The 9,502-nt window shown below is 45.5% G+C and overlaps 1 non-coding gene across 1 annotated transcript; it reads left to right on the top strand.

Annotated features, from left to right (window-relative positions):
• The first annotated feature begins 5,791 nt into the window (after positions 1-5,791).
• On the top strand, positions 5,792-5,865 carry TRNAT-UGU (transfer RNA threonine (anticodon UGU)). Its single transcript has one exon. It is a non-coding gene; the product is annotated as a tRNA-Thr (tRNA).
• The last annotated feature ends 3,637 nt before the right edge of the window (positions 5,866-9,502 follow it).

Genomic DNA, 9,502 nt, shown 5'->3' on the forward strand with positions numbered 1-9,502 from the left:
GAAGAGAAGCCGATTCACGGGACAAACCCAGGTAAGGAGTGTGGCCTTCATTCCGGAGGCACTGGGAAGCACTGAACGAATGGTAAATAGAAGGGGACTGGAATCACATTTTAGCAAGGCTTCTCTGCGCACAGTGTGGCCAGTACCCTGGAGTGCCAGAGGCAAGAAAGCCGCGTCCGGTCGTGGGCTAGATTAGTGGTCATGGTGTGGCTGGGGGCACGGCAGTAGGGATGAAAGGAAAGGGACGTTATTTGAAAGGCTCAGGATTGTAAAGGTGCCAGTGTCCAGTCCTATTGAATTTACCGACAGAGGTTTCATGCCATATAACAATATCTAAAAAATATATATGTGAGCAAAGGGTCAGACTTGCTAAGAACATTTTTTTAAAAAGATGAGAAAACTTGCTTATTCTCACCTCAAATGTTGAAAGTCATCAGAAAGCCAGAGTGTATAGGACAGGATGGTATGAGAACAGAGGTAGACAAACCACTGGAGTAGAACAGGGATCCCAGAAGCAATCCAACTGATCAGTGGAAACTTGATACGGCAGAGCTATTCCTGCTTGGTGGAGAAAAGAAAAAATTGATTATCCCTTTGGGAAAAAGTGGAACTGGATCCCTACATTCCAAATGTATTGAAGATACAAATGTGAAATGCAAAGCCGTAGAACTTGTTTTATCGGTTATCGCCCAGAGACACTGAAGACGGGGGCCTGCCCCGCAGTCTCTCTACACTGTCGGCTGCACGCCAGGCGTCGGGAGGAGCCGTGCCTGTGAATGCCGACGGCACCAGCGCTTACAAGAGCCCAAATGCAAAACAGCCCAGATGTCCGTCCACAGAGTAAAATGGACTATGTTACTCAACGTCTAGCTACGGTAGTGACATTGAGTCATCATTGAGGGTTGGGGGTTTGATGAAATGCAATGTATCTGTCAAAGCTCCTCAAAGTACAGGATTAAGATGGGTGCATTTGTTGTACGGTGTACCTCAATCAAGTTTAGTTTAAAGACGAGGGACCTGTGTTACGTCAACACGGGTTTAATTCAAGGGTACAATATTGAAGGAGAAAGCAAAGTTGCCCAACAATACCGAAGTACTGCTCCGTCCATATAAAAAAAAGCTTCATAAAGTTCTGGAAGTCTGAAAAACCTAAACAGCACAAATGAGAGATGCGATGTGGTACAAATGTGAAGGAGGAGAACCCGCAGAATATGGAAACGGAACCCCGGACGGAGGGCCTGTGCCGGGTGAGGGAAGGAAGGTTGTGACTTGGGAGGGTCACTCGGTCGTAGTCGGTGAGGACACTCGTGTTCAACGTGGGGGGTGCTTTTGTTTTAATGCCTTGTACACACGTTATGAATACTCTGATATCTTTCCAAAGGTTAAGGTACAAAATAATTAGTTAATACAATATAAATCTGACAAAACTGATGCTGAAGACAGGATGAAAAGATTTAAAAATGAAAAATTGTGATAGAACTGACGTTATGGAGGAAAGACCGGGACGTCTCAGTGTCCGTTCATGAGAAGAGAACAGAGAGAGCGGGCACTGAGTGGTCTTTGAAGAAATGAAGCATAAGAATATTCTAGAATTGAGAAAGGCCTGAGCCCCCAAAATCAAGCTACAAAACCACCCCAAAGCAAGATAAATAAAACTAAATTTATACATAGATCTATCATAGTGGGAAAAAGATTAAAAGAGATTTAAAAATAACAAATAGAATTGACTTATGGGAGGTTTTTCAACAGCCATAACAAAAACCAGAAAAAGTTGAAAAGCATTTTCAAAGAGCTGAGAAAAAATAACTACCAACTTAATAGAGATGAAACCCACTGCTCACTGTCGTGTTCAACAATGACAGAAGAATAAAAATATTTTCACGAATCTCACGAGAGACATGATACCAATAAACTGTCACTAAAACAAACTATAAGGACATAATTAAGAAAGAATAAAATTAAACCATGAAGGAAAAACTAAGCTCAACAAGGAAGGATAAGCAAAGAAAATAACAGCTCGGAAATCTACATAAACATTTCCTGTAACATAATGTTAGTAATCATGTGTAATTATTGGGGTTAAAACACCAAGAAGGAACTTGAAACACTAAACAAGTAAGTTGGGCAGAGCAGGGTGATAAGAATTTTTTTTAAAGATAATTTAAACTATAAGGAACAAACCCAATTTTCTTCAACTTATATCCAACAAATGCAATTTCCTAGTGACAAGATACTTCACTAAAAGTCCTAATGGCGATTACTATGAATATCTTCGAATTTGATAGGAGAGCTTCTTGCTCATCTGAACAGAGAAACTAGCCAGAAATTCAAATTCATGATGACAAGATGCACAGCGTGCATATATCTAACCTCATCTGACTTTAACCCATCTGAAGAGCTTTCGTACGTATGTAGTAATCGGCCCATTAATATGTCCCGATCTTTCTTCACAGCAAAGAATAGTGATTTTATATTATCAAAAGCACTGAGTCAACCCTCATCTTTTTAAAAAAGATTTTTATGTAAATTCAATTAATTAACATACAACGTATTATTGGTTTCAGAAGTAGAGGTCACTGATTCATCAGTCTTATATAACACCCAGTGCTCATTACATCACATGCCCTCCTTAATGCCCATCTCCCAGTTACCCCATCCCCATCCCCTCCCCTCCAGCAACCCTCAGTTTGTTTCCTATGATTAAGAGTCTCTTATGGTTTGTCTCCTTCTCTGGTTTCATCTTGTTTCATTTTTTCCTCTCTTTCCCTATGATCCTCTGCCTTGTTTCTCAAATTCCACATATGAGTGAGATCATATGATAATTGTCTTTCTAGGATAACAACCTCTAGTTCCATCCACATCATTGCAAATGGCAAGATTTCATTTTTTTGATGTTTGTGTAGTATTCCCTTTGTGTGTGTGTGTGTGTGTGTGTGTGTGTGTGTGTGTGTGTGTATTTATCTATCTTTATCCATTTGTGTGTCGATGGACATCTGGGCTCTTTCCATAGTTTGGCTATTGTGGACATTGTTGCTATAAACATTGGGGTGCAGGTGCCCCTTCAGATCACTACATTTGTATCTTTGGGGTAAATACCCAGTAGTGCAATTGCTGGGTCATAGGGTAGCTCTATTTTCAGCTTTTTGAGGAACCTCCATACTGTTTTCCAGAGTGGCTGCACCAGCTTGCATTCCCACCAACAGTGTGGGAGGGTTCCCCTTTCTCCACATCTTCGCCAACATCTGTCGTTTCCAGACTTGTTAATTTTGGCCATTCTGACTGGTGTGAGCTGGTATCTCATTGTGGTTTTGATTTGTGTTTCCCTGATGCCAAGTGATGTGGAACATTTTCAACTTTTTGAGGAACCTCCATACTGTTTTAATCCTGGATATATTATTGTTTAAATGTATGTTTTAAATGTTAGGATAAATGATAATTATGTAAATAGTGGGAGGGAAAGTGATCAAAGAATGACTCCCAGGAAGGCTATAAAGAAGCAAGTATTGGATTTAACCCCACTGAAAATTTATAATTCTATACTGAAACAAGCTATTAATAAATATAAAAATTAGTAACTGGGAAAATGTTTAGAATACAGTAGATAGATACACTTGGTCTATTATATTTATATGTTTGATGGTGATCTTTTCAATAAATAAGAAAAGTGTTGAACGGTGTAAAAGAAAAGAAATGGGTCAAGGATTCCAGGGGCTAAAAGTGACATTTACTTCTCAAAGGTCTCTTGTGTAGCTAGATTCTGCTGGGCTCAGCAGGGATTAGCCAGGCTTTTGTTGTGTTATCTGTGTGTCTCCATATGTCTTCTCATTCCAGACCAGTAGCCACCTGGTGTGCTCCTCTCCTGGCCTCACGCAGGTGGGCAGGTGGGCTCACGCAGGTGGGCTGAGAACTTCCCTCAGCTCACAGCCACACACTCGCCTCCCACCCACATTCCACTGGTCAGATCAAGCCCTGTCGCTAAACCCAGTGTCAGTGGATTAGGAAAGTATACATCATCTCTAGGGAAGACATAGCAAGAGCAAAAAGCATAAACCAAAAAACCCCAGAATATTCAACTAAAAGTCTTTTAAATCATAAACACATTTTTTTTTTTTTTTTACATTGCCAGATAAAATGGTCTCAAGATTATTTCAGTAGCCCAGAGGGGTGGTGCATAGGTGGCCGTCAGTTACGGGACCACCTCTTGGCTTCAGCTCAGGTCATGATCTCAGGGTCATGATCTCAGGCCCTGATACCCGGGTCGTGGGGTCGAGCCCCGAATCAGGCTCTGTGATCAGTGGGAGCTTGAGATTTTCTGCCCCTCCCCCACCAGTCTTTCTCTCTCTAAAATAAAGAATCAATCTTTTAAAAAATAGCCCAGAAATATTGTCAGGGACTCTTTGTCCTGAGTTGGTTGTCAGAGGTCACAGCGGGCTTTCCTAGTGTCATTCACAGAACAGCAGCTAAGTAGGAAAGAACCTTCTCTCAAAACCGTCTTTCATCAGCAAGGAAGTCTTCTCCAAAAGCCTCCAGTGATTCCTTCTTCAACTAAACAGCCACAACTGGGTCACATAATTACCCTACGCAAATCTTCACTCAAGGGGAGTAGGACACATCCTGGATGTTGGCTTAAGCCCAGCCAAAAAACTCGAGAGCTTCTCTTTTATATAAAGATAGCCATTGTCCAGTAAAAGAGAATAAAGCCTGAAAGCCACAAAACTGAACATTTTCAGCACAGGGAGAAGATGAGCAAATGAAGAAAATTTTTAAAAGGAAAAAAACCTCTGGGTTTTGCAAATGAGAGAAAATATTGGATGGTCATTGTGGTAGATGATTGTTATTTACAAGTATCTGCTGCCTCTTCCTGGGGTAAGATCATTACTCCCCAGGGTAAGATCACCTCCTGGGGTAAGATCATTACTCCCCGGGGTAAGATCACCTCCTGTGGTAAGATCATTACTCCCCGGGGTAAGATCACCTCCTGGGGTAAGATCATTACTCCCCGGGGTAAGATCACCTCCTGGGGTAAGATCATTACTCCCCGGGGTAAGATCACCTCCTGGGGTAAGGTCATTACTCCCCGGGGTAAGATCACCTCCGGGGGTAAGATCATTACTCCCCCTGTTCCACAGACACCAGATTTGCCTCATTCTCTTCACGCTGGACAATGAAATGTGAGCGAATCCACGTGTTTCGGCCCTCGATTTGCTGACTCCGTTTTCTCCTGGGTCAAGGGACCATCCGCTGCGGCACCCGGGCCGGATCCCGACGGCACGGCTTGAGCAACAATCGCCTTTGTTCCTGCCGCTCCCTGTGCTTCCTGGACGCTCAGCGCGCACAGCGCCCCGGAGACGCCGCACTGATGACGCGACGGGACCGACGTCAGAAAACGCGCGCGTCCGACTGCAAGCGCTTGGCTGGCTGAGCCGAAGGGTCCGTTGATGTTACCGGAGTGCAGCATAAAACGGGGCCCAAACCTCCCATGCTCGGCACCTTGGGGTTGCCGCTGAAGTTCAAGGCGGAAATACATTTAGACGCTTTTGGTAAATTCTGAAGTGCCGCGGAAACGTGGGACGTGAATAACGCGGTGCCCGCGGGCGGTCTGGGCTCCGCCGCGGGTCTCCCGTGAGCTCCCGGGTTGCTGCGAGCCGGTGACCTGCGCCGGCGGGCACCCGTTCCAACTGCCCGCATACGGACGCAGCGAGGAAAGAAGGTCCTGTCTCTCAAAACAAACAGGAAAGAAAAGGGGGAAACGATGAATTAAAAGGTGCTTTTTGAAGCAGGCGCTGAGTCTGGCTCCGTGGCTTAGCTGGTCAAAGCGCCTGTCTTGTAAACAGGAGATCCTGGGTTCGACTCCCAGCGGGGCCTCGGGCCACGCGCCCCTTTTAGCGAACGTCTCGGTGGCCGGGGAGGGGATGGAGACGTCGTCCCGATGACGGAAGGACAGCCGCCCGCGCGCAGGCATCAGCTTAAACCTCCGCGGTCCTTCTTCCCATCACAGAAGGTCGTTTTCCAGGGAAGTTCTGCCTCCGCGTCCTTCATGGGACAGTGGCCCGGGAGGGGCTCCGGCAGGTGCACAGCAGGTGTTCCCCCCCACCCCGGGCGGAGAGTCAGGAACTCAGGAACAGTGACTGATGACTGTAAGCAGGGTGTTTTGGAGGCCGTCCCGGCGCCTCTGCAGGACGGGCCGCCTGTTCCTCTCCCCGCACCGGGTCCTCCAGGACCACGCGCACCTTGCTGGGGCTGTGTCGTGCCGCGCGAGCCAGGTTCTCGGCCGTGTTTGTTGAATGAGTAAATGACGCTTGGATGAACGAAGGGAGGATGTCTCCTCTCTTCCGCACGTTTCCTACGGGATCCGAAGAAAGTGTCTCTCCCTCTCCTCCCTCTCTGCTGACCCCTTCCCTCCCCCTCGCCCCCTTCTCCCCTGGTCCTCTCCTCCCCCCAGCTCTCCCCCTCTCCGGCTGATGGGTGCTGGTGCTCTCTGCTTCCTCGTCCCTATTTCATTATTGGCTGACAAGTTGGAGCCCAGGGGCACAGGGTGGGGGGAGGCGAGAAGTGCAGGGAGGTCAGAGAGGGGTGGGAACTCGGCCTGGGGGCGTCGGGCCCGCTCCCTTTGCCGCTGCCCCCAGTCCCCGTCCTGGGTCCCCACCGCCTGAGGCGGGGCTCGCAGGGGCCCTCGCTGCCCTCAAACCGTGGACGTTTCCTTTTAAATAATAACAATTCGTCTAAAGTCGCAGTGACAGTATTATGGTAAAAACATAATATTTCTTTAATTTCCCAGTGTAACGTTGAATGAACAACTGCAACTCAGAATACTTACTCCAGGATGATTTTATTTCTGTAAATTTAAAAACACAAAACTGTTGTTTCTGGATGCACAGGTCTTAGTGAAGCAAAAAATATGAACAAAAAGAAGACCGACAATTAGATGGTATTGGCTACTTCTGCAGAATGTGGGCTGTATTTTCAGTTCCAATTTCCTAAACAAAATTCGAACAGAATATAATACTGTGAGTTTCCCCCGGCAATATAAACAGGAATTCCTGGTATATTGAAACTTCCCAGTGAAACGCCAAGACTTTTTTTTCCTTTGATTTTATTTATTTATTTACTTACCAGAAGACCCTGTTTTTGGCCTGTAACAAAGCATCTACCCTCAAGTATGAGAAGATTAGAAACCTGTTGATGGAAGACACAGTGGTTGCCCCTAACTTATTCCAGTGACTGACAGTGACCTAGGAGGAAAGAGTCCTCTCGTGGGGACCTAAGCACATGGAATTACCGACACCCCATCCACAGGTCTCCCCTGATGGTCAGTTTGAAGGGAAAGCATATTGAGGACATGAATTTCGAATGTATTGCATTCCGTCCTGATGCCACCTGGCACTCCTAATGCCAAGTGACAAAAGTATTTTAAACCTAAAGATAAAATCTTTTTTTTTTTTTTTAAGATTTTTAAGTGTATTTATTTGTCGGAGAGAGAGTGAGAGAGTGAACATAAGCAGGGGGAGGGGCAGGCAGAGGCAGAGGGAGAAGCAGACTGGGGCTCAATCCCATGACCCTGGGATCATGACCTGAGCTGAAGGCAGCCGCTTAGCCAACTGAGCCACCCAGGCGCCCCCTAAATAAAGTCTTATTAGAAATAAATTTGACACTTACCATGTGAGCTTGTGTACAGGTACAACTTCAGCTGATCTGAAGATGGGATGTATGTGAATCCAGGTACACTTCTGAACCTGAAATGGGACACGGTCACCTGAAAAATATGCCTATCAATGGCACTTGCCCTTTTCTCTTTGAATTGACAATCCTCCCGGGGGTTGGAGCTCAAGGAACAGGGCAGCTGGTATAATACTGTTGGGTTAATAAAGAAGATACGGAATGTCCAGTTTTCCAGCATCCCCCATTGATTTGAGCACCAGTGTGGGCTAGAAGAAGGAACAACACTGGGGTGTCACCAACTGGCCGTCTAGGTAGCCTCCAAGGTGGGGTGAGGTCAGGGACACCTTACTGGTCTCTGCAGCTGTGGGGGAAAAGCAGCCTGAGGAAAAGATGTCAGGAGCACAGGCGTCTAAGAACAAACACTAGGATCACCTTACCTGTCACTAATAAGAGTATCCATGCTTGTGTATCAAAAAATCACAGAAAATAATGTTGCAAATCAGGATTTTCAGCTTCGAATGTGAGGAACTCCGTATTACCCTGTTTGCTCACAGCATGTTATAAAATGCAGGACACAGCGCACGCACGTGGAAGGGACCGTCCCTTTTGAGAGGACACATTCAGATCAGATGAGATCAAACCCTGGCCCACATCAAAGCACAGAAAGCAAAGCTTGATGGCCGCTTGACTTTCGGTCACCAGCCCTCTTCCCTCTTTTATACACAAGCTTCCTTTTAAAAATGATGTGTGATATGCCTTGATTTATATGTATTTTATCATACATACACATTAAATAATATTAAATAATAGATAATAACATGTAGGTTTTAAATGTTACCCTTTAAAATACTATTAAAATATTATTAGTCTTATCAAGCATATTATAAGACTGAGTTTTTACTACTTTGATTTTACCATCAATTTGAATGTTATGAAGAACAAATGATTTGTATATAAACATGAGCTATCAGGAAAAAATATGAAAAAGTACTCTTTTTAAAATTAAGATTTTTTTGTGTGGGGGGAACAGTTTTAGGTTCACAGGAAAACTGAAGGGAAGATACAGAGATTTCCTGTCAGATTCCTGCCCCTAGCCATGCATAGGCTCCCCAGTGACCAACAACATCCCATACATGAGTGATACATTTGTTTGAATTAGTAACCTACATCCACATGTTATTACCCAAAGTTCATAGTTTACATTGCAGTACGCTCTCTTTCTACATTCTGTGGGTTTGGACAAATGTGACGTGTATGCATCTTTATGGTATCCTACGGAGTACTTTCACTGCCCTAAAAATTCTTGGTGCTTTGTGGGAGAGCAGGACCTTAGCGGGTAAAAGAGCCAATAAGAACAGGAACACGCATGAATGGCCACAGCTCTAGACGCGTGGGAAAGCCAGTTATCCGGGCCATCGGCCTGTGCTGAAAACAGTGGTGATGGTGGATAAGATAGCTAGGCCTGCTGAGGTCAGTTCTCCACCCCCCACAGTCCCCTAGTTTACGCTTCCCTAGGATCTGCGCTAACAGTCGCGCACACACAGTTCCCAGCTGCCCCTCATGTGATGGCTTTCTTAAGTTGTGTGTCCCTCCTTGCTTCCCGCATACTTTACGTATCACGGTATGCAACCGAGAGTCCACCCAGACTCTTCTTGCTGGTGCCTGGTGGTGCGGCCCCTTCTGGCCTCTCTTTGCTCCAAGTTACTGGACTCTGAGTAATCATTTCCTCTCTGGACAAGTGTGCAACACGGCAGTGATTCACCTGTTCATCCCTCCACTCCACCCTGAAAGCCTGGCAATCACCGAACTCTTTACTGTCTCCATGGTTTTGCCTTTTCCAGAT

The sequence above is a fragment of the Ursus arctos genome, unplaced genomic scaffold (genome assembly GCF_023065955.2).
Source record: "Ursus arctos isolate Adak ecotype North America unplaced genomic scaffold, UrsArc2.0 scaffold_31, whole genome shotgun sequence".
Lineage (NCBI taxonomy): Eukaryota > Metazoa > Chordata > Mammalia > Carnivora > Ursidae > Ursus > Ursus arctos.